The 20,831-nt window shown below is 35.3% G+C and overlaps 1 long non-coding RNA gene across 1 annotated transcript; it reads right to left on the bottom strand.

Annotated features, from left to right (window-relative positions):
• Nucleotides 1–13,588: 13,588 nt before the first annotated feature.
• Nucleotides 13,589–20,807, bottom strand: LOC127630284 (uncharacterized). Its single transcript, XR_007968844.1, has 6 exons — nucleotides 20,758–20,807; nucleotides 18,398–18,452; nucleotides 15,132–15,167; nucleotides 14,946–15,020; nucleotides 14,828–14,859; nucleotides 13,589–13,733 (listed from the first exon to the last, which is right to left on the bottom strand). It is a non-coding gene; the product is annotated as an uncharacterized LOC127630284 (long non-coding RNA).
• Nucleotides 20,808–20,831: the final 24 nt, after the last annotated feature.

The raw sequence follows: 20,831 nt of genomic DNA, 5'->3' as shown, positions 1-20,831 counted from the left end.
CCGAGCGGCCCCTCCTTCGGTAGTCTAATAATACGACGCGATGGAGAGGTGCTGCACAGCAGCGCGGTGCGGGGCCAGAGAGGACGCGGCGAGGATGGCGCACGGAGTTTTGTTGGTGGGGGGTGGGCTGAGTGCATCAGAGAGGACAGGACTTAACATGATGTTGTTGATGTTGTTGTTGTGAGTGGTCCACGTGTTTGGAGACAGCTCGGGCATTCTGTGGCACTCAATGTTACCATGGCGCACCTGGGAACTGAGGGGCTACTTTTTTACGCACAGTGGATCACTTACTGCGAAGTCAAGAGGCTTATCGTTCACTGATACAAATCTGTTTCGCTCGTCATCTTTGTCCTTGCGAATGTGCCTGCGCGTAAAATGTATGTAAAGTGTTACTCTTCGTGCACAAGTCTCTCATTGATTGACACATACTTGCGTCCTTAGAGACAAGGTGCACAAGACCCTGTCACCCTCTCTCTATACATTAACGTAGCCTCTAAGTGTATGAGGGAGAACGCGTGCCGCGCGCTTCAGAGGCGCGCTGAGCAATGCCAGAATTCCCGGCATTGTTCCGCGCTCAAAATGAGAGGACTGACATGCGAGGGGCGTATCATGTATCACTATTGTCTCGAGTGGCGGATAATGCTCACAGACCTCGCCGGCTTTATCGGTCTGTTGACTGTGGTGTCTTTCAACACTATCCAAGTCTATAAAAAGAAACCTTTATAATTCAGTTATGGCAAAAAAAAAAAAAAAAAAAAAAAAAAAGATTAGATAGATAGATAGATAGATAGATAGATAGATAGATAGATAGATAGATAGATAGATAGATAGATAGATAGATAGATAGATAGATAGAAAGGGAAAAAATAATTAACACATTTTAATTTTGCATGTGTCAAACCCTTAATATATCAGCTTCAAAAGAACAAAGCAGGTTTTCTGTGGATTATTTTGGCAATGATATGCAGCAATGCTAGAGTACATATCTGGGTGTAAAATTACAGGGTGGCACATTACCCAACTTAGGAACCCACAACAATGTTTAGACTAGAGGATAGACTGCTACCAATGGTTACAATGTTTTGCTTGATGGTTTCTGCTCCAGTGCTTTCACCTCACACTCCCACATCCTCTTTGAGTAATTATTGAACCGTTACACATGCTGTACTGTTATTGATTATAGGCTATGTGCAGCCCTGTCAGTGAAACAACGATACAGATATCCATCAATCTGACATTTGATTCCACAAACATTCTGATAGTGATGTAACCTTACCCAGTCCCAGATAGCAGTTCGTCTCATATGAATACGTGCAGTGGGGTCAGACCATTGAAATGGAATAATCGTTAGTGAAGTTATGTTCTAATTGTAGAACATAGGCAAATGAACATGGATTGTACTGTAAACACTAAACAGCGAATAGTCACTACTAGTGAATCAGGGGCAATTCTAGAATTTCAGTGGTAGGGGGCTCATAATGTATTTCACTCTGTTGCATAGATATTTTTTAACTATGTTTTCAGCATTCAAAATAGCAAGCTAATATTCATTCAGAATATTGTAATTTTCTATAATAAGCACACTTATAAAGTTATACAAAATTATTCAAACAGCTTACAGAACCATTCAAAGAATATATTTGTATTCTTCATTTATTAACACAAATTGTAGAATGTGAATCAATAATTTGCAACTTAAATAACTTGAAAATAATTACAAGTTTGAATTATGTCCTGTTGTTACTGGAATGTCATTAGTCACTTTTACTCTTAATTAATCCAGCCCCTTTCTCCCCTTGTTAAACAAGATTACCAAACCAAAAAAAAGACATGTCTCCTCTCCTTCAGTCAGTCAACAGTCTCTGTTCCTCACCTCTTCCCGAATCGAATGGGGGGATGGGGCATATTCGCAAATTGTCCAAGCTGCTCTTGTCCATACAATAAAAGTGAATTGTGACCATGAAAATATTTTCTGTGGTTTAGGAGGCTAAAGCCCTCCTAAATACATTTACATTTATGCATTTGGCAGACGCTTTTATCCAAAGTGACTTACAGTGCATTTATTACAGGGACAATCCCCCCGGAGCAACCTGGAGTTAAGTGCCTTGCTCAAGGACACAATGGTGGTGGCTGTGCCCCACTACCACTCCTATAGTGCCTGTAGTGAGATTAGTTTTGTGGATAATTTATATGTCCTACACAAAACTTGCACCTTTAGAATTTCAGATAAATATCTGCAGATTTCTAAAACAAATAAAATAAAATGGGAAAACCCATTGTTCACAAAGTTATGTATAATATTTTGACTACTAATAAGCAGGCCCAGACTGAATCTGTGCAGTGCATGCAGAATTCAGCCGAAAAACCTGTCATACATAAAAGTGTGTATTTCCCAACCCTTTAATAATTGGCTAATTTCATGATGCATTCAGCTACAAAAATAGCGCAACAGTGCCCGCCCACTTTTTCAGCCTTGGTCGGTTAGGGAAGTATTTTTCCAATTGACTTTTCAAAAATCCTATATAAAAGAGTTCTAAACCATGAAGCCAACCAACCAGCTCTGAGGTGAATCAAACCTATACAAACTTTGATTTGAAGCTAATAGTATTTGAAAATTTGATAAAAAGACAACACACTGTGTACTTACTGTCTTTCATCAGGGCATGAACTACAATCCCATGAAGCACTGCAAATGACATAATCCGATAAAAACTTAATAAATAAAACTATATATTTTAGGTTGTTGATCACGAGTACAGAAACAATATATTTTAAGTTAATTGCAAAATATTCCAATATATACAAACAACTAAGTAGTTTGAGGGTGAAGGAGGACCTTCCTGGCTTTATTCGCAGGCTTGCTTGGCCGTGGTTCTCTGATTGTTGGATCTGTCTCTGCTGGATCATGGGTAGTGTAGTTGTTCACCAGGAACTACGCTATTGATGAACAATGAACTTCAAATAATGCTGATTTATGGCTTCAACAGAAGCATATACTGTACCATGGATTAACGACCTCAGAGCTCATGGTAGGCCAGTCTTTAAAGGTGCATTTGGTAACTTTAGTCTTTGAGTCATTTTGGACTTACATTGACATCTAGCGGGTTGGATGCATCATCATTTAAAATCAATAGTTTTCAGTTTCAGATGTCATTGTAGAAGTGTTCTATTCATAGTCGGCATGATTACTTTAATCAATGAGTGAAGGTGTGAAATAACAGGACAGTTACTGAGATTAAGAGAGTAGTATCCGGCTGGTTATTTGATTCTAAAATGGCAGCCCCCATGTGCGGACCCTCTCCATGTACAGTAATGCGGCTTTAATAAGGTTAGTGATATGAATGCAGTCTTCGTTTTAATGTGAGTGTTCATACTTTCCTACATATATTGCAAAATTAAATTCATGTCTTTAAGATAAACTTTTAAAACTTTTTAATGAGGAAAAAATTACTTATTGCACCTTTAAAGGTTTATACGTTATTGTTAAAAATAATAAAACATTTGTATATGGAAAAAAATTATGAGATTTTGACTTGCAGACTTGAGTGAGATTTAAGATGACATTTATTTGATGAATATGAAACAGAAAAGTAATGTCTCTCTTTGGCGTAGTCTGGCGGTCCGAAGATGTTGTATTCGGAACCGTCATATTCTGTCGGAGATAGGTGGTAGGGGTGAGGAGCCTACCCCCATGCAGGATGGGACTCAACTGGTGGTGGTGGGGTGGTGGAGGTTGCTGTGTTAGCACACTGAAACAGCAACGTGATAGATTGTGAGCAGACTTATAAAGCAACGGCTTACATGTGATTGGCTGGGATTTACCCAGCTAATGGTGCGATAATGTACAGCTGCTAGTCTTCCAGCTAGTACTACACTGCGCTTACATTTCTGGAACACGACTGTTGTGCTCTATTAGAGTGTATACTTTCAGCCCTGTTTAACACATTTACAATTCTGCAAATGTCCTGCCAAATCAGATTAGGAAATATGAAAATTCCACAGATTCTTTCAGGGCCTGCTAAAATGGCACTATCCACAGTTTTCATGTGCAACCACTTGGAGGCTCCATGAAGATTCTAATTGCCTGTTTTCTGTTTCTGGACTCAATACTCAATTTAAATCTAACCGAAGGAATCAACTTGTGCAATTGTTTGCTATCATAACAACTCAACGTAGTTAATGATATCAATGTAACTAACCCCGGACCATTGCTTCATGACATCTACATACTCAGGTGAGGCATTGGAAATAATTCTCTAAAGAAACAGCACTATAGAGCCACATGTTTTTTGAGAATTTCTACAAATGTAATACCTTACCCGCGAAGAATATACGTTGGTACAGGTGAAAACACTGGAGACTGGAATATGAAAACAGGGAATTGTGGATAGGGTGCAACAGTTGGGATTCAGAAGTAAAAATCCCATTCATTTTTCAGTTGAAGAATACATTTTGTAACAATAACTTATAAACCTGTAAAGACAGACCAACCATGAGCTAAGTGGTTGTTAATCGATGGTATATGCTTCTGATGAATCCATCAGTAAGGGTTATTTGAACTTTTTTTAGAAACCCTATTTAATAGTGGAATTCCTGGTAAAGAACTACACTACACCAATCAGAGAATCATATTAAACAAAGCACACCAAAAGAGCTCTGCAGCAACCACACACTTGCATGATGTAGCCTACTGTGAATGATGCAATCCAATCGGTCTTCCTACACTCTCAAGCTATTTTCATATTTGCAGATAATAAAATTAAAATATACTGTTTCGATACTTATTATCAACAACTTTAAATCAAAATTGAATTATGTTCATGTGCACGTCTGTTTGTAATTCTGTGACAACTAAAGGGACAACGACAATGAAAAAGGAGTCGTTAGACATTATTTTAGTTAGTTGAGCGGAAGAACAAAAACTTCTGTGAAAATAGTTTTAGAAAGTAACTTAGAAGTAAAGTAATTAGTAATTTGATTACCTTTTTAACAAGGTAATCAGTAAAGTAATTTGATTACAATTTTATAGAGGTAATTTGTAGTGGATTACTATTTTTGCTTAACTTTCCCAACACGGTTTGTAATGTTGCGGTTCACCTCGGAGCTTTCGTTAATGGCTAAAACTGTTTATGAAGGATTTTATGAAATCCCTATGGAAAATATTAATGGGAAAAAAAATTCCGGAACCAAGACGGCTGGAAAAAGTAGACGAGCACTGCTGCACTCTGTTTGGGTAAGGATGAGTTTGAGTTTGGGAGAGTATACAAAGCAACAGTAAGGCTGCTTTTAATGGGGGGCAGTTGACAAGATCTACCGGATTCCTCTACTTCTCCTCTCCACTCAGTTATGTAACAAGTGGAAATATAGAAGACGGAACGCTGCCCTTACCCTCCCACCTATTTACAGAGATACACACACTCTTTATTTGTACTCAAATTCTCAACACAATCACATACGTATAAGCATTGCTGGCTGAAATACAACTAGATTTGTATATATCACAGATTTCTGATGTTCATAAATATCATCAGAAATGACACACACAATGTGCATTGGAGAGGAAGTGGCCACTGACTCGCAGGCAGGCAGGCAGGCACTGTTGAAATCATTGCTAATACAAATCATCTGCATCGCTCTCTCCTTGTCTGTTGCTTGGAGGAAGACACAAAGCGAGAGAGCAAGAGAGAACGCAAATAAGGAGAAGGAGGGAGAGCGAACGGAGAAAGCTGAAGCGGGTGGGCTAATGAGAATGGTAATGCTAATACGCAGACAATCAGAGTCCCCCCTCAGGCCACAGCTACATAGTAGAATCATATTAATGCTAATGTATCCAGTATTAATACAGAGAGCCCCCCCAACCAAAGTCCTGCAAGGTTACTGGGGGTAGAGAATGGTAGCAAAGTGGTGGGGCTAAGGCCTGGTGCCTGCCCACCTCAGCTCCACACAGGTAAGGGGAGGGCACAGAATGCTAGCCCATAATGATGGCCCTGCAGTATGGCTGCCGATTAGAGTGCTCCATGCAATCTAGCGGCAAAAAGATCCAAAATGGCGCCCTAAAAAGAGGCCCAGATGGTGAGCTGCTTTGGTTTTGCATGGCAGAACAGTGGCGCATGGCTTGCCCAGTTTCGCTGGAGCTGCACTGGCGGTAATTAGCCAGCCTGATACAGAACTATACGCCATGTTGCACACGCCAGCATTAGTCAAATGATTCAGTGAGCTGCACCAAGTCAGTCAGTTGAGGCAGGGACCTGTGCTTCTGTGCCTGCATTTTTGTATGTGCCCATCTGTCTGAAAAAACACAAACAAATACAAAACAAGACGGAGCATTTTTATTTCAGAATTTACGATTTTTAGGGGGTGAAGGAGGGGGTTTGTTGTTGTGTTATTGAATGCGAGACAGACTGTTGAACCCGAGCTTTCGGAATGAATTTGGTTTATTAGAGGATGGGTGTGACTGTGTGTATGTGCATGAAGGAGTAAGTGAATGAGTGTGTGGAAACAGGAAGATATTTCTGAGCTCTCTCTCTCTCTCTCTCTCTCTCTCTCTCTCTCTCTCTCTCCCTGCAGCCTGTTGAGGGGGGAGAAATCGGGGGGAAGAGGAAGGTGGCGAAGCGAGACGTCAGGGGGGGTGTTAATTTATTCAAATGAGCAGGGGAGGATAATGAGAGAGAAAGGGATAGAAACAGGGAAAGAGAGAGATAGATGGGGGGTTGGTTATTTTGCTTTGCCAATCTCTCATCTCCTGATCTTTCTACTTTTTTTCATGTGTTTATCCTTACGAGTATCTTTCGCCATTACAGAAGGTGGAAACAGAGGGAGTAGGAATGGGAGAGAGGGGAAAAGTCAGAAATGAAAAGAGTGAACAGAAACATCACAATAAAAAAAAATCAAGGGGTTTTTAATATTTTATATTATTAAGAAAATAAGCATATTCATGAATTATTAAATGGCATAGGGAAACAAATAGCCTAACTTAAAGGGATTGTTCACCCAAAAATGAAAACTCTCTCATTATATATTCACCCTAATGACATACTAGATGTGAATGACTTTCTTTCTTCTGCTGAACACAAATGAAGATTTTTAGAAAATCATCTCAGCTCTGCAGGTCCATACAATGCAAGTGAATGGTGGCCAGAAAGATCTACACCTATCATATCCCTTCTGAAGATATAGATTAATCCACTGGAGTTGTGTGGATTACTTTTATGCTGCCTTTATGAGGTTTGTGCAGCAGTTCCTTTAAGTCCTGTAAGTTGAGAGGTGGGGCCTCCATGGATCGGATTGTTGGTCCAGCACATCCCATAGATGCTCAATTGGATTGAGATCTGGGGAATTTGGAGGCCAAATCAACACCTTCTCATGCTCCTCAAACCATTCCTGAACAATTTTTGCAATTTCCCAACTCAAATCAGTGAGCCATGGGCACCCATGGTCCTGTTGCCAGTTCACCGGTTGTCCTTCCTTGGACCACTTTTATGTAGGTACTAAATACTGCATTCTGGGAACACCCTACAAGATCTGCCGTTTTGGAGATGCTCTGACCCAGTCATCTAGCCATAACAATTTGGCCCTTGTCAAAGTCGCTCAGATCGTTTTCTTGCCCATTTTACCTGCTTCCAACACATGAAATTCAAGAACTGAAATTTTCACTTGCTGCCTAATATAGCCTATCCTTTGACAGGTGCCACTGTAATGAGATAATCAATGTTATTCACTTCAGCTGTCAGTGGTTTTAATGTTGTGGCTGATCAGTGTATGTCATAAATAATAATAATAAAAAGAACTATGACAACAAATGACAATTTTGTCATAAATAAATTAAATATATATATATATATGTATGCCTCTTTTTATGATAGAGGAAGTCATAGAATCATGGGATAAAGGTAATCTCTCAAGATGGTTTTGATGTAACATCACACCCAGAATGATTAAACAAAAAAGCTTTTTTAAAGATTTGCATCAAAGGTTTAAAATGTCATACTAATAGTGAGCCAGCTGTATAATCAAAAAAATTTAAATTCAGCATGATAAAATGGTATGTTATGGCACGAATCCTCATCATTTGAAAGGCATTGCGTTCTCTGCTAATAGAGGACCTATTGTATGATCTTTTAAACCAATTTAATGCAAGTATTTCTATTTCAAAAGGGAGTCTTGCTTTTGATCGCTCGTGCTGATGAGGTTAAAATTGCATGTTATTTTTTTTTCTTCATAAGCTTGGGTGTGTATGTGCGAGGCCCTGTGTGACAACAATCTGCGGCGCATTTGAATGAATTGGGATACTTACTGACATCTAGTGGAAGGTTCTTACAAGGCAGACAATTGTTAACAGCATTTAAAGAGATAATTCACCCACAAATAAAAATTATGTCATCATTTACTCACCCTTATGTCATTTCAAACAGATATTACTTTTTTCCCTTCTTCTTCTTCTTCTTCTTCTTCTTCTTCAGTGAACAAAAGAAAATGCACACACAACTCTTTCCTTCTTTTCCATTAAAGGAATAGTTCACCCAAAAATGAAAATTCTCTCATTTACTCATGCCATGCCAGATGTGTAGAACTTACTTTCTTCAGAAGAACACAAACAAAGCTTTTTAGAAGAATACCTTAGCTTTGTAGAGCCATATCATGCAAGTGAATAGTGACCAGAACTTTGAAGCTCCAGAAAGAATATAAAGGCAGCATATAATAAATCCATATGACTCCATTGGTTAAATCCATATATCCAGAAGCGATATATTAGGAGTGGGTGAGAAACAGATACATTTTTAAGTACTGTAGGTGGTGATATGCACAAAGAATGCAAATCGCCAAAAACAAATGAAGAAGAATGTGGAAGTGATATGAAACGAAATAGCAGGTGATTTTCTCAAAACGTTTTAAGAAATTGTCCTGATCCTATTTAACTCCCAACATCAAAATTATATTTTACATATAAAAAATTAATCCTATTTTTAGAGCCATTAAGGTTTTTTACATAGTGCCATTATTTTAATGAGAGTTTCGCATATTTTGTTCACGAAAAATCATTACCATAATGCGAAAAAAAGATGGCCATTGTGATATTCTCATTACCAGATGATGGGGAAGAAAAACATTTTTTTTTCTTTAAATTAGTATTTCATACATCAGTACTACCTTATTGCTTTTACTAATAGTGACCATGTTACAGTGATGAATAGAATAGAATATTTTTATTTTGGTCACACCTTATACATACATCTTTGCATATATACAGTCAAATGTATTTGTTTTCACATATCCCAGCTAAGCTGGAGTCACAGAGTTGCAGGGTCAGCCATGATACGGCACCCCTAGAGCAGATAGGGTCAAGGGCATTGCTCAAGGGCGCAACAGTGGCATCTTGGCAGTGCTGGGGCTTGAATACCCCCCGACCTTCTGGTCAGCCACCACTGCCCCTATGAGAACCATAACTGAAAACAATGGGAATAGTCAAAGTAAAATATCCAGATGTGTTGTGGTATTGACAATTAGATTAGAAGTGTCCAGAACATAATGTTGCATTTTTGCAATGCAAAAAATCCTAAATGCAAACTTCATTTTCTATATGCCAAAAATAATTTCCTACTATTTTTGTATTGATTTGGAGTTAAGTATGACCAGGACAGTTTTTTTGACAGCAGCTCAGCCATTCTTCAAAATATCTCCTCTTGTTTGGAACAACGATGTGGGGGGAGTAAATTATGACAGGATATTCATTTTGGGGTAAACTATTCCTTTAACTATGTTTAAGGCTTAAAGGTGCACAACTGGATCATTTATATTAAGGGGAAATGTTTCATAAGCTTATATATTCATTAGGGACTTTGGCTTCAGTATCTGTCAAGTACTCTTTAACATGTTGTTTTCAAACTGTTCTACGAGAGAAGTTTCCATGCAGGCCTGTGTGTCTAGATTGTATCTCTATTCCCACACTTCAATCACCCCCCTGCAAATGAACAATGCCAAACAAGTGGATTTATATCTGTGACAAGTTAAACCAGTATAGCCTTAAGATCTAAGCAGAGGTGCTAAAATGCTGACCGACTGCAACAGGACCCAGTGAAAACATGCCCTGCAGGCCTGGACACATTTCCATGTGTGGGAACGCAGAGATACTGACCCTCTCACTATTAATTGCACCTGTAAGTAGGTCCGTGTTAGCCTCTGTTTACACTGTGGGCTCATTGTGATTATCACACATGTCAGCAGCACTTTTAAAGTGATATATACGCTTACTTCAGCTTACTTTTATGTGCAAAACATCTAAGGGAAATTATATTATTAATAAGAAGTTAACATAACTTTATATAAAAAAATAAAATAAAAAAAACACGGAAATCTGTGAGCACCTTCTAAACAACCTGACCGACATGAAGGCAAATAATGCACAACTTTACTGTGTGTTAATGCAATATGAAGAGAATGAGAATGTGAAGGACGGATGAAGGTGTTACTGGCAGAGTGTTTCGGCTCACCATGCTGACAGGCCCTGTCTCTGCCTTTAATGACTTATTTATTCAAGCATAATTAAGCTCAGGCCTGGAGAGGTGATTAATGCTCTTTCTTAACTTTCAGAACAATACCTCAAACTTCATGATCCCTGAATCATCTCTAGTACTTTATTTATTTCTGTGCATCTAACCGTGGAGTTCACTAGAGGCAGTTACCAAGAATTTAAAGCATGGGTGTAAGTTTGGTGTGAAAGTTGGTAGGGACATATAGCAAGGATAATATTCTAAATGTTGGTATTAAGAAAATGCAAGAAAGTAGCATTTGTTTTAATAATTTCTAAAGAATTAACAAATTAGGAACTGACCCCTAGGGCTGCACGATTAGGAGAAAGAATGTGATATGTGCTAATCTTGGATAAAATGTAGTGATATGTGATGTGATAAACCTAAGCTTAATGGGTCAAAATAAAATGTAATCTTTTTCATTTTCTACACGAAAAGTATGCTTATTTAAATCTACTAATTTGAAGGGTTGGACATAAAATACCAATGGAAATCCACCCAGGTCATCTCCAGAATACATTCAATCTTACTATGACTGATCTGTAACAGGTGCCATGTGACAACACCGTTTATGTGCCACTTTAAAAGAGGTCGGACAATAATTTGTACATTGACAAATATACTAAGGACATTTAATAGAAAATAGAAACATAGTATAATGTTAAAACTGTTCTCAGGACATTTTCTCTCTCTCTCTCTCTCTCTCTCTCTCTCTCTCTCTCTCTCGCTCTCTCTCTCTGTAGGGCACTTTGACACATTTTTATTAGGTCAAGTTTTTAAAGGTATACAATGTATTAGTTCAAATATTTCTATACCAAAATAAAGGTTTTATCTTTTTCTTCCATTACATATTATTAAAGGTCTCAGTTCATTATTGTTTATTGTTTTCATTTTGTTTAATGTCAATTTACATTATGAGAAATTACACCATATCTATAGTCTGAAACATGTCCGCAAAAAGATCAACATTTGTTTATTGCCAACAATGGTGGACATCTTCAAATGCTTTTTTGATGCCAAAACTTTAAGGTATTTGTCTATACCACTTTGCATAGTGGGTATATTTAGTTGTATGTACATACATATATATTGTGTTAATACAGCCACTACAAAACTCCAATGTTGGTGAAGCACCCCCCAAATTTTCACCCTCTTATGTATATATGGTGTAACAGTGACAAAGTGATTTTATTTATTGAATATTATACAAAACCTATCAAAACTATAAAAGAAAAACACTCCTCAAAAGAACCGAAAGATACTTCAGAGTCGGGTAACTCAGAGGAAGAGAGAAGCGATCCAGACAACTCCAACATGTTAGTTTGTGGCTTCATTATTGTTAATCTTTATTGGGAAAATTGAAAGCAACAAACCGAAGCAAAATTCTTAGAAAAATCCAATGCAGCACTGAAAGAAACACACTTTTGTTTCAAGGAAAATGAAAGCAAATTTGAGATTTTCTTATTTTATTTATTTATTTATTTATTTTACCTGAACCTCACCAAGGGATATGCAACTGGAGTGACACTTCATATTTCCAGTCTCACCAGAATAAATCTTTACTTTGATTGTTCTGTCCATTAATATACGTTTGTGTACGTTTGTGTGTGTGTGTGTGTGTGTGTGTGTGTGTGTGTGTGTGTGTGTGTGTGTGTGTGTGTGTGTGTGTGTGTGTGTGTGAGCGTGTATTTATCACTTTGTGGGGACCCACAAAGGATAGTAAATCCCGAAATTTTTGACCTTGTGGGGACATTTTGTCGGTCCCCATGAGGAAAACAGCTTATAAATCATACTAAATTATGTTTTTTGAAAAGGTAAAAATGCAGAAAGTTTTCTGTGAGGGTTAGGTTTAGGGGTAGGGTTAGGTTTAGGGGATAGAATATAAAGTTTGTACGGTATAAAAACCATTATGTCTATGGAAAGTCCCCATAAAACATGGAAACACAACGTGTGTGTGTGTGTGTGTGTGTGTGTGTTTTGTTTTGTGCAAGACCATAATATATGTTTTTCTGTATTTTAATTCCATGTTTTTGACTCCATAATATTTTCTTTCCGGAATATTTCACTCAACCAGAATATTACAATAAAACAGATTTATGAATAAAATATAATAAATCAAAGTAAAATTGTATCACAGATACCCTGTAACTTTTCTTTACAGTGATTCCAGTTGATAGGAGACATCCTAAAATATATTTAGGCCCACCATTTATTTGTTGCACCTTTGCCTCATTGAGGTCAAATGAATGAACTGACTCATCTTACCCTGATTACGAGGAACCTGAGCAAAGCAGAATATTTGCAGATTTGTGCACAAAACCAGCTGTTGATGCAGACAGTTTATTTGATAAGTGATCTATGCACAGGATGCAGGTTTTAATCTGGAGAAATTATCGTTCAGGATTAGTGAATATGCACAGATCAGCGCAAATCTTTGTTTGCCCAGGTCAAACAAACCTCAGGATGTTTCCTGGAACTCTACTGAAGCAAAACACCATAAACTTCAGAATGGGTGGAAACCTATATCTCCCAGTGTTTAAGGAAGATTTGTATGTAGAGTTAAAATGTCCCGATGTATGATTTTGGCATAATTGTAATTACATAAAGGTTACTATATTTTATTATGATTCATATGAATATTAAATTATGATAATTATAACATATTTTTGCTTATATTCTTATATACCATTTTTTATCACAAATGTTTTGTTAACTTTTATTATTACCCCTTAATAATAATTATTGTTATTTTTTTGAATTTAAGTTATTTATTGATTGATTTTTTCAGGGACAGTTTGCAACATACCAATACAATCAATGAATACCAATATTAAGGTACTCATTAAATGATGTCATTTCAGAAAACAGTGTAAATGTGCAACAATTGAAGTTGAGTTTAAGGTTTAAGGTTTAATTCCAAGACTGGCCTTTGCTGCCCTCTTGTGTGCGCTTTGTAAAATCATATTTGCTAAACTGTGTGGTTTGTTTGTTTTTATGTTTGCAGTGTTCATACTGGTATAAGATAGAACAACTCAAACAAAATCACACAAAAGTTTTGTCCATGTTTTATCAAGGCATTGTGTTAAGTTAAGTGTAACAATGACAGAGCATATGCTTTTTTCTTTTCTTTTTTACAAAGTACAAAGTCTGTTCACAACAAAACATCCAACGTGTGCTGTATTAAGCGTCTCCATCTCCTTGCTTTCCCTGATACACAAACACACACATACAAACACCGTCAACTCAAAGAATGAAAGTCAAACACTTACATTAAAATATATGTTATTTCTTCACTATTTGTTACAGTAATATGTTGGGAAAAAAGATGAAGGATCTACTATAATATAAGGCAATATGTTGTGGATGATCGGTGTATTAAAGCAAGGTTTAAATATATCATTTAAGATATTATGTAAGAAAAAGGTTATAATAAAAAATAAAACTTTTAATTACAATATTGTTTTGCTAAAGAGGTTGCATGATAGGAAATCATCTTTTAAATTTGAATGATTCATTCATAATTTTTTAAATTTTTATAAAAATAAAACAAATAAATGTAAAATAATAATGAATACATTTGGTAGTCTGCACGTGTACAAATGAGTTTTTATAAAACATTAACCTAATGTAAATATTATATATAATATAATGTAATAGTAATATTATAATAATATAATAATATATATAATAATAATCTAAGAATATAATAACAATGAAAATAAAATAGTCTGCACATATTAAAATGTATATTTGTTAAATTTAGTTTGATCATTATTATTAACAAATTAACCTAATATAAAAATTGTATATACTATAATGTAATAATAATATTATAATTCTATAATTATATATTTAATAATAATCCCAGAATATAATAATAATGATAATATAATGATTTGTATTTCATTATTGATTTTCTATATAATATATTTGGTATGAAATAATACATGATGTGAAAAATAATTAAATTTTCTTTACTTTAGATTATTATTTATTCAAACTAAGAAAGTTATTCAACTCAAATCTGTGCGAATAAACAGCAGGCTTCCATTGTGACTTAAAAGGGATATAAAAGGGGTCTTTTTTCCTGAGCAATAATGGTGGAAATAATTTAATGATTATTATTTATTTATATTTTTTGACAAGATTTTAAGGTAGCCTATATGCCTAACTAGAATTTAACTTTCAAAAATAAACCCACTCCAAAAAATATTTTCAGAAGTAGCCTAAAAACAGTGACAAATGTATATAATCTTGGCCACTAGATGTCAGTAGACACACATTAGAAAATGAAGACTTACATTTCTCTTGCCACACCGGCAGATGCGGTTACCTGGAGGACCAGACATCCATTACACATCAGTGATTTAATATGACTCATACCACACACAAACACATACACACTTATAAAACACCCACCTGTCAGTAGGAGAACAGACATCACCACAATCACCCCAGCAAAGATCAGGCCTCCTGTGCGCAGAGTCTCATAGTCTGCAAACCAGAACAAACACACGTCATACCTTTCTCACACAGATGCAATTCAATGCCAGTTAACAAAGGGCTTGATTATGTCTCATTCAACAATGAGCTGCTCAGCCTTACCATAGACAAAATCAGCATCAGGGTCTACCATAGGAGCTGTAGAGAGAGAGAGAGAGAGAGAGAGAGAGAGAGAGAGAGAGAGAGAGAGATTCGCAATTAATGCATGAGGCAATGAAAAGGGCCACAATAGATTTATTACATTTATTAAGTACATAAAAGGTTTGAGGAAAGGGTATTGGATTTGTGTTACTGCATCATGTTGGACAATCAAAGAGTGTATTCATGTACCATTTTGTTTGTGATTTCCCATACATTATTAATTTCATTTTCAAAATGGATTTTGTTATTTATTTGGCTGATGATCATGACATGTCCTACTTATGCCCTAAGGCAATGACAATAACAATGTTAGAAGAGGAAATCAGGGTCTGTAGGGGACACCTGTGGTGTAACTGTCAATTTGAGTTTCACAGCCCAACACAACACAATAAACCGCATTGCCTAAAATAACATGCAAAAGAGTTGATTACATAGGATGGGTATTTCTATACACAATAGAACAAATATATAAGAAAACAAACAATACAATTAGAATTGATTTTACGTTATGACAATGAAACCAAATGAGACAACTGTATACATTTCCACAACAAACAATGTTAAATATGCACTAGATCATTGCACTTAGTTTTCTGAAGTTTCTTCTTTGATTTGATACTTCTGGCCATACATTTGAAAATTATAATATTATTATAATATTATTATTATAATACCACAGACCCAAAGTCTAAATAAATAAAATAATAATAATTGTATTGTATTGTATTACCCAAAGTTTCTACTGCAGCATTCCTTATGTGAATCTGATTATATCTCCCCAAAATAATCTAATCACAAAGTAGGGGTGCACAATATATCAGTGACCATATGAGCATTGGCATCCGTAGCATAAAAAATAAATAATAAATAAATAAAAATAGCAGTCTGATTAGTGTGATAATTTAATAATATAACAACATTTTTATTTTTTGTATTTTTATTTTTTTAATTTATAAAAATATACTCTTTTTCTATGCCATGTTTTCAAAGCAGGCAAAACAGTGTAGATTTTTAGTATCGGCCGTCATCAGTTTTTGGTCAAATAATTATTGGTTATCACTATCTGCCAACATTTCTATATTGGTACATTCTTGACCCATAATTCTGTGCATATCTGATAGTAAAACCTTTTGCACTGAAAAAAAAAAAATATTCATGTTAAAAAATAGTCACTGAATCAACCTGAATACATTAGGTTACACCAACGAAACTATAGTTTTAAGGATTATATTGGCTGAAAAATGGGAACAATTAAGGTAACATCTGCAGGTTACCACTTTATACACTGTAAACCCTAAAGTTGTCATTACTGGAAAAATCAAGTTGTCTTGATTAATTATTATTTGTCAGGTTGTGGGCTCATCACTCAAATATTTAAGTTCATTGAACTTATTTATCTTAAAAATCCATAGACTTAATATTTTTAGTGCTAATAACTCTAATAACAAAATTGTGGCTATGGGGAATACCCATTATACCTTGTGATTTAATTCTTTAATTAAGTTCCCTTGGTCAAAGGAAAATTATGGGAGCATTTAAATAGTGGTAATTATGAATGTTTAGAGGTTTTAGGTCTTTTGTAGTATTATCTATATTGTTTTGTTGCAAATAGTGTGATGTCACCATTACGGTGACCTGTGTTCCCTTTGGTCAAGTTGGACCCTGTTCACCCTATCTCAGTTCTACTTGTGCCTGTGCAAATGAAGAACATGCATTTCTATGGAGAATGTAAGCGCAGTGTAGTTCTAGCAGGAAGACTAGAAGCTTTACATCATCGTACCATTAGCTAGGTTACTCCTAGCAATCACATGTAAGCCATTGCTTTATAAGTCTGCTCACAATCTATCACATTGCTGTTTCAGTGTGCTAAATCGGCAACCTCCACCACCCCATCACCACCAGTTGAGTCCTGTCCTGCATGGGGGCAGGCTCCTCGTCCCTGCCTCCTATCTCCGGCAGGATATGACGGTTCTAAGTACAACTTCTTCAGACTGCCAGACGGGGCATACACCGAAGAGAGACATTACTTTTCTGTTTTATATTCCTCAAATAAATGTCATATTAAATTTCACTCAAGTCTGCGAGTATTCCCGATAGAAATAAATGTATTTAATGACTGATCTAGAATCGGTTATCATCTTTATTTAAGCTGTGCTATTGTTTGACCTAAGTTGAATAAATTCAATAAAAATGATTAACAACAGTAGAAACAAGAAATGTAAAAAGCAAATCTCAGTTAAGTTTACTTGCATCTAGTTAACGTAACCTAAATAGTTACGTTCATTCTATAAGAACACCAAAATAATTGCACAAGTTTTGGAGATGCCATTACTCAATTCAGTTGAGGGATCGAGTTTACTCAGTCAAATGAGTAGAGTCGACTTATTAGTGTTTTCAGTGAAATGTGAAACACTGGGATGTCATGATTCATTTTGCTGTCATAAAATATTGATATATCGATTACTGATCGGCACGTTATTTTAGCAGTATATTTTTGAGGCATCGATATATTAAATTAGCCAACATTTAAATTAGAAGCCCAATTGGCATGCTTTCCAATTCACTCATCTGGCCTTTGTTTAACAGTCTGGCGTAATAGTGTTGGGAGAACACAAGAGGGCGATATAACATTTACTGATGCCGGTCGAACACACACACACACACAGGAGTCCTGTGACAGGATGAGCTTAAGCCTCTGTATTTATATATATCGATATTCATCGGGAAAATCTTCTGATTATCGATGTGTGAAGGTATCGATCCCAAGCCTAATGATTCATATTATTTGTTCAAACCAGGCAAAATAGTATAGATTTCTAATATCAGCCATCATCATTTTCTTTCAAATAATTATTGGTTATCGGTATTTGCCAAAATGTTTATATTGGTGCATCCTTGAACTGCAATGTTGTGCATATTTTACAGTAAAATGTTTTGCTCTGTTTTTATAATACTCCAAATGTTATTCAAGTCAAAAATATTGTCACTGAACCAACCTAAATACATTTGGTTACACCAACAAAACTATAATTTTAAGGTTTATATTGGGTAGAAATAGGGAAGGTAACAATTGCCGGTTACCACTTTATACAGTGTATAAAGCCTTGCTAAATATGTCCATAAAACCAAGTGGAACACTTTTATGAACAGATTCTTTCTCCAGCTACCATTAACAATACGAAAGGGACCTTTATATATTACAAGCAAACTCTTAAAACCAGACTCACCTCCTCCAGAGGACATGGCTGCTCTTTCTGTGGGTCACAGGGCAGAATGGCAAAGCTGGTAATGGAAATCAAAATTAACATTAGCATTATTTAACTGTCCCTTCAGTCCTTAACACTCTGCCTTAGAGATAAATTAATTTATTAAATGATATTAATTCATAATATTCTGCTCCTTGTTTATGTCATAAGTTCACGCTCTGAACATTGCAGAGACATCGTCTCTTTGGCGTGAATTAAAATACAGATTTATTATATTGTCAAACAGATATACGATATCTATCTATCTATCTATCTATCTATCTATCTATCTATCTATCTATCTATCTATCTATCTATCTATCTATCTATCTATCTATCTTTCTGTAATGATTAACTCATGCTGCTTTGAAGAAAAAGTGACTCATAAAGCCTCAGTCAGGGCAGTTTACTTTTCAAATCTACATGCAGATCTTGTCAGACAAACAAACAATCCTTGTCATGTGGTTAATCTTTATGTTCTGTTTAGGCTTAGAGAGACCTGAAGACAACTTGACATTGAGACTTAAGACTGACACATATGACCTTTCCTCATTTAAAAAAAAACTGATAATAAAAAAGTTTTATACATTTTATATTAGTGTTCTTAAAAACTGTGTTGTTCAATAAGCAAGTATACTAATAAACCACAACATGTATAATTCATTTGTGCAGCTACTTATCATTAATAATTTCAATTGTTATAGTATAGTAATTAATACAGTCAATTAGCAGATGATTTGATCAAAAGTGACTTCCAGAACATGTATAACAGGGACAATCTACCTGGAGTAACCCGGGGTTAAGTGCGCTGCTCAAAGGTACAGTTTGTACAATTGTGATGGCTCATTGCATAGATTGAACCAACAACCTTCCAGTTAGCTCGTAGCTTTAACTCACTACAGCACTGAACAATTAATAAATATTAGGTAATACTTTACAATAAGGTTGCATTCATTAACATGTGTTCAATACATAAGTTAACATGAACTAACAATGAACAAAACTTTAACATCCCTTATTAATCTTGGTTCATGTTAATTTCAACATATACTAGTGCATGTTTAGCATTTAAAATTGTACAATTAATGCATTATTAACTGTAAATTTATAAACAAACTTTAACCATGATTAACAAATGCTTTTAGAATTATTGTTGTTAATTGTGAGCTCATGATAATGCATTTAATAATGTCAAATACAACAATCAATTGTAAAGTGTTACCAATTATTGTGAGTTTATAGTTTATAGTAATATATATAATAAAGTGCTACTCAACTTTTCAACAATTTTGACTTCCATAACAAATATTACATTGTTCACTAAATGTTTGTCCAGGAAATCTAATGTAGGTTTGATGTAGTAATCAACCTGACCGCATTAGGTTACAATACAATGGATTTGGGGTCAGATCAGGTAGAAATAACAACTGCATATTGTCCCTATTAACAATGTATTTGGATTTGTTTAATTGTACAGTAAAAGTTATATTCATGTTGAAAAAAAAAAAAGGAAAAAATCTTGCAGTAGATTTACCATAAGAAAAACACGTTTAAGATATTATGGGGTGGTGTTTTGGTGACTGACTGTGATTCACACACACACACACACACACACACACACACACACACACACACACACACACACACACACACACACACACACACACACACACACATATACAGGAAAAAAAAATATATATATATATATATATATATATATATATATATATATAAATTATTAAAAATGTATTTCATGCTAACATTTGTCATTTTATCATCTTTATAATATAATACAATATATCATAATATAATATATTTACTGTATACATGGTTATAGCAACGTAGAATACTTTTTATTAACATTATGTTTCCATTAAAATAACTTTTTTTTTTCAGTGTACAACAATGTGTTCATGCTGGGGTCAAATATAGCCCTAAACATCAGTTATGATCCTGGATTACAGTGACCTTTCTGAAAATCAAATATAGGGTTTAAAGCTACAATAATATCCATTGACTGTGTTTATTATTTGATCAGAAAAAACATATTAAAATAATTTCAAGAGAAATAGCATGTTGGTTTCAAAATCACAATTATTATTATTATTACATATTTCAGAATGGGGGGTCTCTTGGACATTTTCAAAGGAATGTGAGGGTTAAACCACTTATCACAAGGATCAAGCAACTAAAACATGCCCCAAATGGACTAAACTGTAAATGTCATGAACATTAAACCAATGAAGTTGTTGTTTTTGTTTCATTCTTATCTATAACATTCTGTATAATCCATAAGATTCATAGGTCTATAAGTACTGTCGATAGGATTCATCTCAGCTCACCTGTACTGTGAGAACGCTCCTCTTCCTCTCAAGGTCTTGACAAAAGTGAGACACTCTCGTCTTTAGTCTATGCC

Source organism: Xyrauchen texanus, chromosome 36 (assembly GCF_025860055.1).
Source record: "Xyrauchen texanus isolate HMW12.3.18 chromosome 36, RBS_HiC_50CHRs, whole genome shotgun sequence".
Classification (NCBI taxonomy): Eukaryota; Metazoa; Chordata; class Actinopteri; order Cypriniformes; family Catostomidae; genus Xyrauchen; species Xyrauchen texanus.
The sequence above is the reverse complement of the archived record's forward strand: the minus strand, read 5'-3'. Positions and strand labels throughout refer to the sequence as shown.